General features: G+C 42.1%; 1 non-coding gene across 1 annotated transcript; it reads left to right on the top strand.

The window, feature by feature from the left end:
* The first annotated feature begins 19,669 nt into the window (after positions 1-19,669).
* TRNAS-AGA (transfer RNA serine (anticodon AGA)) lies at positions 19,670-19,751 on the top strand. The gene has a single exon. It is a non-coding gene; the product is annotated as a tRNA-Ser (tRNA).
* The last annotated feature ends 318 nt before the right edge of the window (positions 19,752-20,069 follow it).

Below are 20,069 nucleotides of genomic sequence, written 5' to 3'. Positions count from 1 at the left end.
TTTTTAATTTCATGAGGACCCTCCATCCTGTCCACAGCAGCTGCACCAGTTTACATCCCTACCAACTGTGCAAAAGGTCCCCTTTGCTCTACATCCTCACCAACACTAGTTGTCTTTTGATTTTTTTTATAACAACCATCCTTTTTTTTGTATATTTTTATTGGTGTTCAATTTGCCAACATATAGAATAACACCCAGTGCTCATCTCATCAAGTGCCCCCCCTCAGTGCCTGTCACCCAGTCACCCCCACCCCCTGCCCACCTCCCTTTCCACCATCCCTTGTTCGTTTCCCAGAATTAGGAGTCTCTCATGTTCTGTCTTCCTCTCTAATTTTTCCCACTCATTTTCTCTCCTTCCCCCTTATTCCCTTTCACTATTTTTTATATTCCCCATATGAGTGAAACTATATAATGCTTGTCCTTCTCTGATTGACTTACTTCACTCAGCATAATACCCTCCAGTTCCATCCACATCGAAGCAAATGCTGGGTATCCGTTCTAATGGCTGAGGAATATTCCATTGTATACATAGACCACATCTTCTTTGTCCATCATCTGTTAATGGACACCGAGGCTCCTTCCACAGTTTGGCTATTGTGGACATTGCTGCTATAAATACCGGTGTGCACGTGTCCCTCCATTTCACTGCATCTGTATCTTTGAGGTAAATCCCCAACAGTGCAATTGCTGAGTCGTAGGGCAGGTCTATTTTTAATTCTTTGAGGAACCTCCACACAGTTTTCCAGAGTGGCTGCACCAAGTCACATTCCCACCAACAGTGTAAGAGGGTTCCCTTTTCTCCGCATCCTCTCCAACATTTGTTGTTTCCTGCCTTGTTAATTTTCCCCATTCTCATTGGTGTTAGGTGGGATCTCATTGTGGTTTTGATTTGTATTTCCCTGATGGCAAGTGATGCAGAGCATTTTCTCATGTGCGTGTTGGCCATGTCTATGTCTTCCTCTGTGAGATTTCTGTTCATGTCTTTTGCCCATTTCATGATTGGATTGTTTGTTTCTTGGGTGTTGAGTTTAATAAGTCCTTTATAGATCTTGGAAACTAGCCCTTTATCTGATACGTCATTTGCAAATATCTCCTCCCATTCTGTAGGTTGTCTTTTAGTTTTGTCAAGGGTTTCTTTTGTTGTGCAGAAGCTTTTTCTCTTGATGAAGTCCCAATAGTTCATTTTTGCTTTTGTTTCCCCTGCCTTCATGGATGTATCTTGCAAGAAGTTGCTGTGGCCAAGTTCAAAAAGGGTGTTCCCTGTGTTCTCCTCTAGGATTTTGATGGATTCTTGTCTCACATTTAGATATTTCATTCATTTTTGAGTTTATCTTTGTGTCTGGTGTAAGAGAACATGACAGGGATGCCCACTCTCACCACTGCTATTCAGCATAGTACTAGAAGTCCTAGCCTCAGCAATCTGCAACAAAAAGAATTAAAAAGCATTCAAATTGGCAAAGAAGTCAAATTCCTCTCTCTTCGCAGATGACATGATACTGTACATAGAAAACCCAAAAGACTCCACCCCAAGATTCCTAGAACTCATACAGCAATTCAGCAGTGTGGCAGGATACAAAATCAATGCCCAGAAATCAGTGTCATTTCTATACACTAGCAATGAGACTGAAAAAAGAGAAATTAAGGCATCAATCCCATTTACAATTGCACCCAAAAGCATAAGATACCTAGGAATAAACCTAACCAAAGAGGTAAAGGATCTGTACCCTAAAAACTACAGAACACTTGTGAAAGAAATTGAGGAAGACACAAAGAGATGGAAAAATATTCCATGCTCATGGATTGGAAAAATTAATATTGTGAAAATGTCAATGTTACCCAGGGCAATTTACACGTTTAATGCAATCCCTATCAAAATACCATGGACTTTCTTCAGAGAGTTGGAGCAAATCATCTTAAGATTTGTGTGGAATTAGAAAAGACTCCGGATAGCCAGGGGAATATTTAAAAAGAAAACCAGAGCCGGGGGCATCACAATGCCAGATTTCAGGTTGTACTACAAAGCTGTGGTCATCAAGACAGTGTGGTCCTGGCACAAAAACAGACACATAGATTAATAGAACAGAATAGAGAACCCAGAACTGAACCCAGAACTTTATGGTCAATTAATATTCGATAAAGGAGGAAAGACTATCCATTGGAAGAAAGACAGTCTCTTCAATAGATGGTGCTGGGAAAATTGGACATCCACGTGCAGAAGAATAAAACTATAACAACCATCCTAATGGGTAAGAGACGATAGCACAATGTGTGGTTGTACTTCTTAAATAGGGATTAGGGATTCCAAAAAGTGTCCAGCAGGCAAAGTAGAAGCCACATCCCCTTTATAACCTAGTGTCATGAAGTATGCAAGTGTACTTCCAGCCTTCTGTTGGTTGCCAACGAGTAAGTAAGAATAACCCAGATTCAAGGGGGGAGGGCCCTGTAGCCCACTTCTTGATGGAGGGAGGGTCAAAAATTTTCAGACATGCTTTTCAATCATCACAGCAGTTCTATGCCTACGTATCATCTGCATTCCTCTCACTTACAAATTACACCTCCTTGCTCCTAGAATTCAGCCACAGCTCCACAATATCACAGCATCAGTAGTGGCCCCAAGTCTGTCTTCTAAGTGAGATCCTTGAGTTTGATCACCCTGACCTGGAGGCCCTGCTCCCACCCACAGTCTACTGGTCCCACAGGGGTATATTACGGCTACTAGGGTGCTTCGTTCAGAATGGAGGAGCTTGGAAGTTGCATAGCCACCTCTGATTCATCACAGCTCAAACCCGCCTGTGCCACGTTGCGCATCCCTTGCTTAGGGCTTGGCCCTTCCCCACCTGAGCTGTTCTCTGCACTGCTTGACTCCAGCTGAGTCATCTTCCTGCTGTGAGGGTCCACATTTGCAGAGAGCAGCCTTCTCAGCCTGCATTACACTCTTGGGGGTTCAATGCTGTCTTGTCTTTCTTTTTACCATGTCTATCCCTTTCAGTCCCAACTGATTCTGTTTATTTAAAAACAGGTAGACTTCTTGTGTCTCAATTTTCATCCACTCCATGACACAAAAGCCACAAATTTCTTCAGGATCGGCCCTTGTCTGCCTCAGGCTCATGGAAGAGCCGCTGTGGACAAGGTCTGATTCTCTCAGACGCCCTCGTATGCAACAATGAGGACCTGTGAGGCATGTCTTCAGATGCTCATAGGACTTCCTGTCTATCTGAAAGGGACTATGGGTCCCCGTAAACCTTTCTTAAGGGGTCTTACCATAAGACCCGGTACCATCGGGACAGCATGTAGGTTATTCAGAATGCAGACTTCCCAATCCCCCTTGGCTGCCCCTGGTGTCCATATCCTTTGAGAACCAGACCTCACCGAGAGGGAAGCTCCCGTCGCTTGCCGAGGTGTGAGTGGCCCCTAACCCACTGGTGCAGGGCTGGAGGAAGCCGCCTGGAGCTCTAAATGCTCCTCCTGTGGATATTCTACTACTCTGCAGCTCTCAGGGACGTCGGACTCTCTCTCTGCGAGGACGTCTCGCTCTCTCTCTTTCTCCAGGCTCTGACAATGAGTGGGCTAGCCAGGCTCCAGTCCTGTTCCAGGTGTTTTGTACTGTCCAGACAGAAGCTTCGCTTGCTGTCTTCTCTCTAGTTCCATTGGTCTTTGCAGTCTCTGCACACTGGACAGCCCTTTATTGGCATCTCAGTAGCGTTTCAGAAGGAAGAGAAGGAAATGTGAGAATCGGGCATTTTGAACATCTACTCTCTTCTTCCTGTAGGACTTTATTCTCTTCTCTTCTGAGACACCACACCTGCCACCTTTCCTTTTTGTGGCTTTTAGGGGGCATTTTCAATGAAGTATTTTTAATAAATGAAATTAAGACATAACTGTTACATGATAGCATAGAGTGATATATTTCATTTGTATGCCACTAATGGAGAAAGCAATTGTCTATGTTTTGGTAACTGTTTTAGTGATTCCTTACTATTAATCTAAACCCTTGTGATATACTTTTGGGGGAACCTCTTTTGGTGTCTTTTGCTTGTTTGTTTTTCTTTCAAAATGAAAGAATTCCCCTTCTTTAGAGACAACAGTCAAAATCTGGAATGAACTTAAACAGGAAACAACAAGTTTAGGTTTTCATCTTTAGTGTTCCTCACCCTGTTCTCACTTATACATACCTGAAATCGTATAAAGACAGTTGGAACATACTCTATGTAGATACTTGAAAAAATATTTTTATCGTGAAAAAATATATATAACGTACAACTTACCATTTTAGCCATCTCAGGTGTACACTTTAGTTGCATTTAATGACATTCATAATGTTAATGTTGTACAACCATCAGCACCATTTATTTCAAAAGCTTTTTCATCACCCGAAACAAAAAATCTGTACCCGTTAAATAGTATTCCTATCCCAATGCCCCTCCCTCCTCAGTTCCTGGAAACTGCTAATCTGCTTTATATCTTTAGGCAATTACCTATTGAAGCATTTCGTGTAAGTGTAATCACACCATTTTTGTCATTTTGTATCTGACTTATCTTCCTGAGCACAATATTTTCAAGGTTCTTTCATATTGGGGCCTGAGTCAATATTTTATTTTTGTGGCCAAATAATATTCCATTGTATGTACGACCACACTTTGTTTTATCCACTCTTCAACACCTTCTCACTATTGTGAATAGTGCTGAAAACACTGGTATAAAAATATCTGTTTGAGTGTTTTACGTGATTCGGGATATGTTGGGCCACATGATAATTCTATGTTCAACTTTTTTGAGGAAACCTCCAGACTGTTTCCTCAGACGCTGCACCATCTCACATTCTCATCAGCAGAGTACGTGACCATACACATTTAATGAAACATCTATAAACAGTAAAGGTAAAAAGGAAGAGCATCCCACACATTTTCCACTTGGTCTTTGTCTATTTTCCCTCGTGTGCAGGAGACAGCTGTAATCTGGGATGAACCTTGTATCAGGAAACAATAACTGTGGGCCTCCATCTTCAGTGTTCCTTATTCTCTGTGGCAACCTATGTGTGTACGAACTCTGTATGAACACCACTGAACATGTTGTGCATGGGCACTTGGGTTTTTTCCAAGTTCCCTTCTCTGCAAAGTGTAAATAATACCTTCACCGCTTCTCACAGACATTGTAAATATTGTAACACAGTCTTTCTCTGAACACACGACTCTCTTATCTTTTCAACACCCAGGTAACCCTCAGAATTCCATCAAGTTCTTCTTACTCCTTGTAGGTCAGGCCACAGATATTTAGTAAGTGTCATACATAGTAGAGGTAAGAGGAAGGTTGGCTCACATGTTTTCCACTCAGCCCTGCTGTGTGGTTTGCAAGGATGCTGCTTGACTTTTGTATGGCATTTAATTCACATATGCATTGCAACACAACCAACCAATCAATCTTCCTGACTATGAAATTCAGGAGGAAAACATAAGAAATCAGCTTTCCGTAATCTCATGAAAGGTTTTATGAAGAATATACAGTAACGTATGGTGAAATAGATTATGTTGTCAAAGGCACAAAGGAAATATGAATAATCATTTTACAACTTTTCAGCCTGAATTTGCTATATAACTGCTTCTACATTATGGTGTTTCCACACTAACTGCAGAAACTACTACTCCTACTGTAATATTATTGCATGTAACAGTAATTTTATCGATTTAATCTTGTATCATTGAAATATTTTTGTTTAATTTCTAAAATAGTTTCATGAGGACTCTCCATTTTATGCTTGAGGAAATAAAGACATAAACATTTTGATCAATTTCTCCAGCTTCCATGCCCAGTAGGTGACAAAGCAGAGCTTGAACCCACTGTTAGTTCCCATGTTAGAGTCCACGCATCACCACTGAAAATACGACATATGCAAAGGAGATTTCATAGATTTTTGATTGAAAATAAATACTGTTATAAATATATTATGGTAATTACTAAAACTCCATGAACATTGTTAAGATTCCTTCTTTCTTTTCACTACATTAAACATTGTCTTTAACCATATTAGAAGTAGTGTGAATCTCAGAGAAAGTATTCATGACTGATTGAGTGACAGTGATTCTAAAATTCATTTCAACCACTGCTTCTCCAAATACAGCTAAGCTTCATTTGAGAAGAGCTTATTGTGTGGGATCACTAACTAATAATAAAAATAGAAACTATTTTTTTCAAGATGGAAACATGGGACACAAAAAAATCAGTTGACTTGACATTTTACAACATGTGAATGAAGCTTCTGACTTCATTCATCTATAACGTTTTGCTAGATAGCTATTTAAAAAATTAATTAAAATTTTAATGTAAGAAAAATATATTGAGGGGATCCCTGGGTGGCTCACCAGTTTGGTGCCTGCCTTCAGCCCAGGGCTTGATCCTGGAGTCCAGGGATCGAGTCCCACGTCGGGCTCCCTGCATGGACCCTGATTCTCCCTGTGCCTGTGTCTCTGCCTCTCTCTCTCTCTCTCTCTCATGAATAAATAAATAAAATCTTTATATATATATATACATATATATACATATATATATGTATATATATATAGAGAGAGAGACAGAAACGAAGTATTTAAGAACAGAATAAATAAATGGATAGTTGGTAAAGTGACTCAAAAAAGGAAAAAAATGGTTAACTGCAACGAAATATAATTAATGATGTCTTCCTTTTTTTTAAGATTTTATTTATTTATGAGAGAGAGAGGCAGAGACACAGGCAGAGGGAGAAGCAGGCTCCATGCCGGGAGCCCGACGTGGGACTCGATCCCAGGTCTCCAGGATCACATCCTGGGCCAAAGGCGGCGCTAAACCACTGAACCACCTGGGCTGCCCGACATCTCCCTTCTTTATAAACTAAATTCTATTTTACAAAATTTACTAGTAATTGGTGATAATAAAATGATGGTTGTGTTGACAAAGATAATTAATGCTCCTAGTGATGACCATCAGAGACTGGAATGTGTTTGCAGTGTACTTGGAATCAGATGATTACACTGAGTTATAGAGAGGCAGAGCAGAGAGATTAATTTAAAGACTTGTGTTCAAATCTTTATTCTTCCACTTAACTGGATGCATGACTTCTAACCAATTATCTCCCATAAACCAACTTTCTCATCTGTAAAATCAGAATATTATGTAAGGCATTTGTAAAAATTAAACACTCACATGACTGTAATGTGCCGAGCATGGTGGCCGGGCCCACGCTGAAAAGTCCACACACGCTGAGGACCAATCGTTTATGAACAGGTGGCAGGTACTCTTCCTATCTCTGCCTGTGCTCCCCCTTTTCCTCGAAATAAACTAGAATAACCCCCCCGAGGAGTGTGCTTCCGGTATTTCTTTCTTACAACAAACACACTTCATTGAAAAATGAGAATCTAGCACTGGATGGGTAAAGTGACAGCTAATCGGCTGATTTAAAGCATTAGACGGGTGTCGGATGTGTGGAGAAACTGCCACAATGTACCCACCCACAGTGCACTCCATCACTACCAAGGACCATAAAGCACACTTTGCTCTCAACAGACAACACAATGAATGTTCTTCTGAATCCTTAAAGTGTGTGGTTTTCTAGCCTCCGATGAAACTTTTAAAATTCTAAAGTAGGAAGTGCACATGTTTCAACTATTCACCAGAATGCACTGTGGGGTCTAATCTCAAGTTTGTCTCTCAAGTGTGAACGAGCACTTGAGGATCACCAAGCTTTGTAGGGAGTCTTCCAAGAAAGACTGAAATACAAATTAAAAAAAAGAGAGAGGGAGGAAGATTAAAAACGGAGTAAAGGCAGTTCATGCAGACGGCAGAAGAATATCTCAAAAATCTTTGATATTCTCAGAACCAAAATGGGACAGTACGATAAAGGACAAACATTTTAGCTCTTGGAAGCTAAAAATATGTTAGTGGGAATTTTGAAAAGTAAATAGAAGATTTGGAAAGGCAGAGATGAGGGAAACTTCCCACCACAGAACAAACCATTAAAAACTGTTTTTAAAAGGAAAAGATCTATGCAATGACTCTGGGAAATCCTACCAATAATAGTTGAGGAAAGAGCAGAGAAGAAAATGACATAAGTCACCAGTGAAATCAGAGAAAAATAATCGTAAAAATAGAATATGTGGACTTTCCGATTAAATTTATTGAGACAAATGAATTTAACACCATGTAAACCAAGGGTATTATCATTAGATCCAGACACTAGGAATGAAGGGAGCAGAGAGAAAAACAAAACCAAAAAAAAAAGTTCACAAAGAAATTGGAATAAGGATGACATCTGAGGTCTTACCAAGACTGTGATCTGGAAGGAAAATGCAGAAATGCAATTTCCAAATCTGGAGGGCAAGTTATTGTCAAGCTAGGCTTGTACATCCAGCCAAGTAGGAACAAGCTGGAGTTAGTATCTGTGGTTAGATCAGGGCCTGGCACAAACCAAGGGAAAGTAGGTGATTTTTATATGTAAGAGGTATCAGTTATGTCCCACTTATTTGGAAGCAAATGTGGATCAAAACATGGGAGAGTGAATCCATCAGAAGGAAGATGCTGGGTCCTGCCAGCGTGGGTGCTGCCCAGGTCGGTGGACCAGGACCCCCAACTCGGGCCGCAGGGCCACTGCGCACACCCAGCCGCAGGTGAGGGGTGAGCACGGTCTACCCTAATATCCCCATCATGATGAAAGTTTTCTTCTTGAGTGTATTCATCTAAAAATCTGGGAATTAGTGACAGGTACATAATACATGAGGCAAAAGCAAAATAAAGTGACCCCAGAGAAACAGCCAGTATGTCATGTGGATTGGCTGTTTAATGACACTTGTAGAGTCATACGCATGTAAACAGCAGAAATGATTCCCATAAGCTTGAGATATGACCGGTTTGGGGATATGGTAATGGAAGGACATAGGGGTGCACGTGTATGAGCAGGAGAGCCCACAGGCCATCCGTCTTCTTCCGCGGCCTCGACTCCATGGTTACAGCCAACAGGACAACGGAACCAAATGCTCAGGCATCTGGAGGCGAGCACGGAAACTTCTGAAAGGATCTCGACTGTGACGAGCTGTCCACGATGAAGAGACAAGGTGGTGTCACTTGCAGTCATGTTCAACTTCTAAAACTGTATCGCTTTCGTATCTTTCAAAACGTTGAAATTCTTTGTGCGTGAGATTGTGTAAAGTTTTCAAAGCTGTGAAATATGTTATTTCCACATTATTCTCCTAAATACCAGTGGAATAGGTATTTACTCGCTGCTTCACGGATGAGAAAACGGGGCCCAGACTTGCCAGGCAATTTTCCCCAGGTTGTCCAGGTAGTAAATACACATTCAGGACTTATCTCAGGGCTTTTAAATCCCAAATCCTCTGCTGTCTACAGGATACCAAACAACAGTGAATGGACTTTAAGAAAAATAAAATAAAAAATGTCCGTGTTTGTCAATTTTGTAAAGAAGTGGTCGTTTTGAGTCTCTAGCTTCCCCGCATGTCGACATGCAGCCTGTGGTTTATCTCTTAGAACCTGCCACCGGGTCCATATAGTCAAGGTGATGAAAACCACCCTCCCTGCCTCAGAAGGACATTGTGGGTACAGTCTGAGAGCGTATATTCTTAAGCGAATGCACAACTAAAGGGTCTTTATTCTGCTATTGCATTTGTGGGCACATTGGCCGCTCATGAAGAAGGGACATCAGGGAACTGGTGGCTCCACAGGGGCCGGGAACCCTCGTTCACGGGACACAAAGTGGTTTAAAACCACAGAGGAACGTGAGGCTCTCCCCTTCCATTCCTTAGTCACTGATGCAAGAGGCACCTATCACATGTCCAAAGGGTTCTTACCCGGTTCCTGTGGAGTCTCTCTCCCAAGAGATAGCACCAGGGACCTCCCCTGGGCTCCTGGACAGCGTCTGGAAGGATCCTAGACCTTGCAGCATTCTCAGCTAGCACATGCATGTCTCTCCACTGGGGAGAATCCAGGCACTGTGACACTGGGCACCTCCTCACCGCTGCCAAAGCTCTCCGTGCACCTCAGTATCTCCTGGCAAGAGGTACAGGTGTCCGAGAAGGCCACCCACGTTGCAGGTGAGGAAGGTGCTGCCTCCCGGCGCCCCTCCACCAATTCCCCATCTTGTTCATCCGGCCTGAGGAGGGACGTCCCCACGTCTCGAGGCATACTCACGATCACAGGCCGTTCCTGTTAAAATTACATTTCTCCTGAGATCAAGCACACGTCCGCGCCGTTGCAACCATTCCACGTGCGTTAAATCACCTGTGCCTTGGAAATACTCTAAGGCGAGTCTTGCGCTATTGTAAACGTGAGGAGCATAAGACAAAGACAGATTATCTCACCAGACAACAATGACCAGCTGGCAAGTGGGGGAGGTAAGATTCAAACCCACGCTCTGAGGCTCCAGACTCTGTGTTCCTTGAATTCCTGCCTTGGAAATGAGAAATAGCCGGTAAGGATACAATAATTATGCTGGTTACCTAGGGCGCTACAGCAAATTACTACAAGCGTGTGGCTTCAAACAGCCCACGTGCACGGTATTAGAGTTTCTGCAGGTCAGAAGTCTAGAAGTGGCCGCGCCGCACGCTTGGTCCAAGTCTCCCTCCACCGCAGTAAAGCATTGACCAGGTCTGGATTCCCTCCAAAGACTGGGCCGGGGATGGGTCTGGTTGCAGCACATGGGTTGGTGGCAGGGTTGAGCTCCTTGTAGGATGTTGACTGAGGACAGCCAGCCCTACTTGGCTCATGACCAGAGGCTATCCCTGGTCCTTTGCCACCAGTGTGACCACTTGATCTGTCAAAGGACGGAAGCTGATGATGGGATAAGGACACTTGCTAGCAACTGGGAAGTTGCAGCCATTCATGGGAGCACCATCCTGTCACCTCTGCTCTATTCTGTTGGCTATAAGGAAGCCAGTCAAGGGGCAGGTGTTCCACATGGCACTGACCACTGGGGAAGGGGCTCCCCTGGCCCATTTCAGAGCCTGCTGACACATGATGAAGCTCCTCACTTAGTGAATGAGTACATCAAGGACTAAAGAGTGAGGCCTTTGAACACCTAGTTTGTTAATCCCAAATATTAGACCAAATCCCTATATCTCCTCTTTTAGTGTTAATTTTTTTTCTTGGAAAATAGTAATGGTTATTTCAAGCAGCCAAGCAAACTTTTGTTGGAGATCAAACTATGTGAAAGGCATAAACTACTAGGGTGAGAGTAGAAATGTGAGTCTGAAAATAATGGGCAGAGTGGACTTTTTCAAGGACTTTGAGGGTTCCTGCATACTCTTGAATTTAGACACTGCAGATTTTAGACTCTGTCACTATGTGGTGGGTCTGTTTTTCCCATTGCACGCAGTTTTCATAGGTGATCACCCTCAAAGAGCATCTTCTTGTCTTGTCGGTCATTCAAAATCATTGCAGTTAAGCTGACGTACATGGACCTCACCCAAAACAGATAGATATTTAATTTCACAGGGTGCCATCTAAATGTGAGTACATGTAGATGCACCTAGAGTAGCCCTGCCTCACTTCTTAGCTCCAGGAAGATACAATCCTGACTTCAGGAAAAAGACAATTCTGTGTAGAAGGGCTTCTCACGATTGAATATTTTAGCCAAGCATCACCGTTTCAATTCCATCCATGGAGGCATTTCCAGAAAGAGTTATATGGATTTACTTCAACATTAAACATTTTAATATTATAACCAATTGATTATAAATGTGTCAGTTTAGGATTTCTTAAAAAAAAATTGACCTGAGAAGGAGAGTATGAATTCGTCATGAAGATGGAAAGCAGCTCTCAGGAGAGTGCACCCCAAGATCTGATATGTCAGTCACCCTCTAGAACTGAAGGATCACACTTATTTTTATTAATGACCTTGTTATTTGAAATGGAAAAAAAATATCACTATTTCATAGGCTTTCTGGGCTCTAAAATAGGGGTTTGGGGAGAGGAGTATTGATGGATTACTGTGACCTCTGGCTTAGAAGAGCACAATAACCAATCCAGTTAAAAGGAGCGAAGAGAACTGTCCTCCGCTTGAGATAAACAAATCTGCTTTTTTTAATCTCATCCTCTGGGGCTCAGATTAAAACAAATATGACCCGATAGGGTTGGTTCAATTTATTTTCAGATTATAAGAACAGCTCTCCCTGTTATATATCTGCCAGAAAAATCCTGCTGATATTTTTAAACCACAGTCTATGATAAACATCACACAGCATATGGTATAAAGATGGAAACGTTTGAAGGGAAAGAGAATGTTTAGAAGTGCGCTGGGTGAGGGAGGAGAGAGGAGGGGCCATTGCAAATTCATTTTCTATATTTCAGATATTTTTCTCAGTGTCGGGTAAGTGGTGGGATAATGAATTGCTTTCTAGAGAGCAAATTCTACTGTAGGCTTACTTCTCTTCGACTCTGCATTTATATTTACAAGAAGACTGTGAGCACCAGAGAGCATTGAAGCATTACTGAAAAGTTGAACCTGATACCTCCCCATATCATGGTTTAATAAACCGACAAACTGATTATTGAATTCAGCTTCCATATGTAAGAAGAAACTTGAGGAAGTGAGCACATCAAACCAGGCTTGATTTCAGGTATGAAATATTCAGAATAATGACATCGGAACTACATCATTGTCAACGTATTCTATCTTTTTTTCTTCTAAAATTCAATTTAATACAAGATAATCAAGTGACATAAGATTCCCTTGAACCACAAAAAATGGAATTAATACATACAACACATTAATAAATATAATGAGTGATATTAATTAAATAAATACTATAAGTGAAATACACCCACTTTTGACTATCAAAATACATCATATATTACCAGAGGTAATGTCTTTGGATAAAGGTTTTGAGAAAGCAAACAAAACAAAACAACAACCTCCATGATTCCACGTGGTTTGGAAAATAAATTCTAATTTATTTTCATATAATTATCGCTTGTTTGTCCACTCAATCACATCCAGAAACAAGCACGAAGAAATTTTGCATTAATTCCATTAAATAAGCAATTAATTACTTTATTAATCATTAGTTCACCCATTTATAATATTTAATGAAGGCCTATTGTTGGCCGATCACGGGTTTGGTGATAAAAGTCAGCAAGAGAAACGTAGTCTCCAATGGTCAGTAAAGACTCAATACTGCTGGTAAGAAACAAGCTCTGGGGATCCCTGGGTGGCGCAGCGGTTTAGCACCTGCCTTTGGCCCAGGGTGCGATCCTGGAGACCCGGGATCGAATCCCACATTGGGCTCCCGGTGCATGGAGCCTGCTTCTCCCTCTGCCTGTGTCTCTGCCTCTCTCTCTCTCTCTCTCTCTCTCTCTCTGTGTGTGTGTGTGTGTGTGTGACTATCATAAATAAATAAAAATTTAAAAAAAAATACAAGCTCTGTTACAAGGATTCTGTGTGTGTACAGGGGGAGAAAACGTGTTGATTACATGTGTGACACACACAATCATGTAGATAGGGAGACCTTCCAGGTGTACCGAATAGGCTTAGAATCATAAAAATACTTCTGTCTGAGTGCCCCTTAGGAGCAGCACGTCTCCTGGCGTATCCTCCACTCTGCCTACAGTCCACAGGCGTCTCTTCATGCACCGTCTCCTCCGTGTCCCACCAGCTCGGTCGTGGGCGCCACCTCCTGAATAATCGCTATGCTGTGGGCTGCGTCTCCTTCCTACTAAATGGAAGCAACACAACAATTACAACAACCCCCAAAAAACAAAGTTCGTGGTGACCACCTGAGGCATTTTTAGATACGAAACACACCATACTCTTACCGCCAGAGCATCTCCACTGGTGGTTACTCCATCAGACACTTTGAATCCTGAGTCCTACTTCTAAGAATCTATTATAACACACTTCTCATAGAGCGCAATGATTTTTAAATGTGCACGAATCGTACAATCTACTATCTCAGGTGGGCAAACTGTGATACCAGCTCCTAATTCCTTTACTCAATCCCAGGGTGGGAGTTGGTGGTTATCTTTGTTAGGCATTTGCCCCTTTGTTTTTGTGTGTTTAAGTCAAAACTTGGACGTTGCGAGTTAAAACTAGGGACTTTGAAATTCTGAGGGTCAACTATGTGTCTTTCTATCTATTATGTCTTCTGGAGATTTGGAAACTCAGCTCTGAGACCCAAAAGGTTAATATTGATCCTTTTCTCTTGTTCTGCTGTGGATTCCCTTCCTACCTCCACTGACTGAAATAGGGTCAAGGCAATAGAACCAACAAAACCACAGTGACTAAGATACATGCATTGGTTCATATGCAAATACTCCCCCCTCACAAATTTTAATTAGAGCAGCCACCTACAAATCCCTAAGGAGAACAGCTGAATGAATCAAGGCACAAACCAAGAAAAAACGCTCTTTTATATATAAAAATTGTGGAAGACAATTGTTCAGAAATGTTCATTACAAAACACTAAACTAAATGGTCCAATGTAGTATAATAATTGAAGTACGTTAACATGGACAGTATTTATATCTGGCTTTGTTACCCTGATTATTTGGAACGTCTTCTTCGGATATTTTCCCTTTTTCTAAGTTATATGTAGTCATTTTATAATACTTAGCCACTGACCATACCAAACCTTGAGCCTACCCCATCACCTTATCCTACAAGAACCTACTATCCCCTGGTATCCTCCTGGGACTGGATTATTTTTCCAGGGAGCTGGGAAGACTTCTCAGCTGATCTGTGAAATTTGCTACAAAAGGACAGGATAGAAAAGAGGTTTCATTCCCGTAACCCTTTTCCATTAAAATTTTAAAAAGAGTATAGCGCTCTACATGGAGGACCTAAGAAGGCAAAATCAACGGGAAAGCAAAGGGATAAAGGTTTCACAATTACAAAAAGGGGGTTTACATTTTATCTTATTTGGGACATATCTTTATGTTTTCAGCTAAACATGTCTGCACATCTATATTTAGTTGAACCATGTAATTATAAAATATATTTCAGTACAAAAGTGTTCACTCTGATCAGTCATGCATTGCAATGTGGTACATTTTATTTTGTTTTATTTTTAAAGATCATATTCACTTCTTCATGAGAGATACACAGAGAGAGGCAGAGACACAGGCAGAGGGAGAAGCATGCTCTCTATGGAGACCCCGAGGTGGGACTCGATCCCGGGACCCCGGGATCACACCCCAAGCCGAAGCAGATGCTCAACCACTGAGCCACCCAGGCATTCCGTAATATGGTACATTTGAAATCACATCTCTGCAATGTTACTTTCTTCCTTGGCTTTCGCTGGAGTGAGGCTTTGTATGGCTAGTTGGAGTAGAGCAGCATACCATTCAGTAGCACTTCTTACTGGATGTAGCCCCCCTAATGGTTCCAGACTTGATTGAAATTTATCGCTGAGATAAATGAAAATATAACCTGTATGGGAGATCAGATGAGGCCAGCGGCCACCTGGCTGAGTAACCCATATCTCAGTTCACCTGCCCTGTCACATTGGATGACTAGCCCCGAGCAGAGGGTGGGAAGTATGTCTGTATGTGCGTACGTGCATGTGTATTGTAATTTCCCTTTTTACATAGTTCCTTCACACTACATACACTATGATGACTTTTTGAGTTTCTCTATGTCAACACATATTCTTTGTCCTGTTTTGGTAACTGCAGAATAATCCATTATAAGGTTGAATGGACTCTCTCTTCAGGTCTCACACCTGGAGTCTCTTCCTTGGGTCTCATACCTAGGATCTCTTCTCAAATCTCACACCCTGTTGCTTTTTCTTGATCTGACCTCAAAGGCTGCACAGAGCATCATGTGTCTCAATTTCCAATTCTCTTTCAGATTTTATTTTCATTATAAATTTCATCATCAGAGATGATCACATCCATGGGCATTCAACTTGTTTCCCCAACTGGAATGTGATCATTATGGTTCCTTTACTCACTGCTCAACAAATATCTGTATTCACAAGAAGGCCATGTGGTAGGGTTCAGAGGCAAAGGGCTGTGCTCTGGAAATGCAGTCCACACATCAGCCTCACCTTCCTTCCTGGCTCCCAGAGCAGCTTCAACACCATATATTGTAGTGCAACATGCACTATTCCTCAACTCCATTCCAGGGGGGAGCAAAGTGATGATAAGTAGAGTCACAGCCAATAACTATTGCTCACTAAGTCCACATGTGGGTTATAAAATCTGACAGGTACCTGCCATTATCCACTGCCCCACCCTTAGCAGACTGCATTTCCCAAGAACAAAGGATCAACATTCCCTGTCCATATGCTTTTTCTATACCTCATGAAGAGGGAGAGCTACTTCTTCATCTCCTTTCATCTGCATGAGTCCTGAACTGGTTTGACAACTAGAAAATCATAGACATATCTCCACCTCTAACTTGCCTGAAAGTTTCTGCCTCCTGCCTCTTGGAAATCTTGATCTTGAGATGACCCTCTTGGAAGCCAGGGGCCATGTCATGAGAAGTCAGGCCATCTTGAATGGCTGAGCTTCAGCTGACAACTCAGTTCACTTGTCAGATGGGAGAAAAAAACTGTCTTGAATGTATGATTAGTTTGATGTAAGAGTCCTCTTCCCAGCTACTGTCTCACCACAGCCATGACAGCCCCAGAAAAGGCCACCAACCGAGTCTAGTCAAACCAAGGAACAGTGCACAATATCAATAAATGGCCATTTTAAGCCATTGAGTTTTGCAATGGCTTGTTGTATGGTAGGAGATAACTGAAAAATTATTTTGTACTCTGAAATGAGGTACTATGAAAAAAAAAACCAGGACATGTGACTTTAAGACCAGTAGGCAGGTGATGAGTAGAAAGGTCTCTACAGAGATGTCCGGGAAGATCTGGAGGACAGCGTGTATTATCAGCAAAGCTGTCGCTTGCAGTAATACACCAGATTAGAAAGACATCAGGTGAATTTTTGAGTCTGACTAATGATATTTCCACATACAATATAGAATGTATCAACCAGATTCTTCTAGTGTCTCAAGATATAACACGAGAAATGGAATGGTTTTCTAAGGAGCAATAAATAGAACATCTCCCACTTATTGCCTATTGGAAGTTGGAAGTGAGAGGCTGTCGACTATGGTTTTCTGGGGGGTGGGGAGAATGAGTCCACTGCACAGCATGAGGAGCTGCATGTGTTACTGGAGAGGCAGGAAAGACGTGTGCGCACGTCTTTCAGAACAACGTGTAGAGTTCAATTCTGCAATGGGCTGTCTCAGACTCTCTCCAACATAAATGTCCTCACAAGCACCCACAGAAGCATGGATAACAGCGTGTGCCCCTGCATCATGTGGGGTAAGCGTGGACTGGAGACAGTACGGTGCCCATCACTGGGATGCTGGTTGGATAGATGATGGTCCATGCATGAATCTCATGCAGTACAGACTAGAAAGACAGCCCCGTATACCAGCATAAAACAGAGAGCCAAAGCTTCTCACCCAGTAAAGTAATACAGAGTAAAAGGGCACAGTAAGGGACAGTGTGTCTAGTATCTTGTAGAATGTTTAAAAAAACCACACACATGGATGTATGTAACATGCACCCAGAATTACACAGAAAACCTGGTAAAAGTCATTGCCTCTGAGGAAGAGCCTGAGAGATTAGAGGCAAGTGTGGCAGATGGCCTACACAGAATGGCAATGCGGGCATACTCCTCGGAAGCTAAACATAAGAGCCCAAGTGGTTTTTTTTAATGGTGAGCTTCTTGGAGCTCTATCCTCAGACTCACAGGGTGTGAGTTTCTGTTCTTCAGTTTTCTGGAATGAAAAAGCTTGAGAGATACTGAGCCAAGGTGGATGGCTCGTGGATGGATCAGGAAGTCTCCACAGGCCGTCCGTAAGGACTTCAGCATCTAGCGAGAAGGATACACACTCCAATGCTGCCAAAATTACTTTCCTCCTGGTGCCTCCATTTGTTACTTATTATAAGCCCCAGTATGCTGTCTTTTTAAATTAAGACCTTATTTTTTAAAGACTTATTTTATTATTTATTTGAGAGAGAGAGAGAGAGAGAGAATGAGTGGAGAAGGGGCAAAGGGAGAGAGAATCTCAAGCAGACTCCTTACTAAGTTTGGAGCCTGATGCAGTGCTTGATCTTACAACCCTAAGCCAAAAGCAAAGGTCAGAGCTTAACCAACTGAGCCACCCGGATGCCCCAAGACTTTACTTTCTAGAGCTGTTTTATTTTCACAGCAGAACTGAGGGGAAGCTACAGAGATTCCCCATATACTCCTTGGCCTTCTAGCCTCTGCCTCTATCAACATCCCCCCAATGGTAGTGACCAAGGATGAACCTGTACTGACACGTCATCATCGCCTCAAGTCCAGGGTTTACAGCAGGGCTCATTTGGTGTGGTACATTCTGTGTGTTTGGAAAAAACATATAATGACAAGTATCCGCCATGATGGTATCACACAGAGTAGTTTCACTGCCCTACACTCCCTCTGTGCTCTGCCATCCATCCCTCTTCCCAACGCTCAATCTTTCACCTTCCCCATAGTTCCGTCTTTTCCAAAGTATCATGAAGTCAAAATCAGGCAGTATGTACCCTTTCGAGATTGGCTTATTTTACTTTATAATATGCATTTAAGACTCCTCCATGGCTCTTCATGGTTGATGGCTCCCTCCTTTTCAGAGCTGAATAATATTCCTTTTTTTTTGGTTATGTCTTTTTTCCATCTCTGCTCTTACTTGAGGAAATAAATAGTCTTACACCAATTTACAAGTGTTAACATATGCAAATGAGGAATGAAAGGATCACTGCCTTAAGTAACCTTTCGTAGTACATGTTCTCTACGACAGGTTGGGAAAAGTATATTATGCTTCCAGGCTTCGTGGCCTTCCATCATCAAGATTCCGCTAACGATAAACAGTAAAGGGTTCGCATCAGTGGACCTGTTTATTTGACTTTCCATAGGCACTGTCTGTCCATAATAAACAGCCACCAGTTCTCATAGAAGGGCTCACACCAATTTCAACTGAATTTCAGGAAATTGGCAGAAATATAAAAATGATGGAGCATTAGGGTTATTTCATCAATCAGCAGCAATAAATGAGACATGGGTTAAGTGTGATGAGGGAAGTACATCATCTCTGCAGTAACTGGATCTCTGAGCTAGCCCGCGGACGGTGCGCAGAGCGGATGCCATGCGGGAGGCCCCCACGGGTCAAGGCCACACACTGAAGGAAGTTACCATCTCGCTACTGAGTTATGGCTTTATAATCACAAGTCTTTCTAAAATGAGGCTTGCCCACAGAGGCTAATGTGTGAGGAGCAGTGGCCAAGTGGGATGAGCAAGTCTTCAAAAACGTGGTTGAAAATTACTGTGTCAGCCCTGCTGTGAATCACTGCTGCATGGACGAACCAGAGAAGTTTTTTTTTTTTCCTTAAAGGTGCTTTTCCTTGTTTAAAGAAGACACTTAAATAATTTGCTATAATGAAACAAGTGTGCAGAATTCTGATGGTCAGAGCTCATTTCTCAACCAAGGTAAGATCAATCTACCAACCTATGATATATAGTTTGTATTTTATATGTATTTATACATACACTTTTACCCTTGGTATTGAGAAATAACTTGTGATTTTCAGAATTCGGTAGATATGTAAATATATGATTAACTACGTCTGTGTAAGTGCACACATACTCTTTGTATGAAGAATAAACCACGCCTGTAGTCATGGCCGAGCGGTTAAGGCGACGGGCTAGAAATCCGTTGGGGTGTCCCCACACAGGTTCGAGTCCTGTCGACTATGGCGTGTTTTTTCTCCAACACTGGAGGTTGTCCTGGGAGGAGTTCATTGGCCATGAAAGAAAGAAAGAAGAAAGAAAGAAAGAAAGAAAGAAAGAAAGAAAGAAAGAAAGAAAGAAAGAAGAAAGAAAGAAAGAAAGAAAGAAAGAAAGAAAGAAAGAAAGAAAGAAAGAAAAAACCACACAGCCAGTGAACGATGCTAGTGACCCTAATAAGGCACAGCATCTAAGTCACTCGTAATGGACACAGACTGGAAGTCACTTTCCCGCCCCACTTTGCTGCCCTACAGGCCCTACTAGTGTCTGAGTCGGTCCAGGGAAGC

Source organism: Nyctereutes procyonoides, unplaced genomic scaffold, assembly GCF_905146905.1.
Source record: "Nyctereutes procyonoides isolate TBG_1078 unplaced genomic scaffold, NYPRO_anot_genome, whole genome shotgun sequence".
Classification (NCBI taxonomy): Eukaryota; Metazoa; Chordata; class Mammalia; order Carnivora; family Canidae; genus Nyctereutes; species Nyctereutes procyonoides.
The sequence above is the reverse complement of the archived record's forward strand: the minus strand, read 5'-3'. Positions and strand labels throughout refer to the sequence as shown.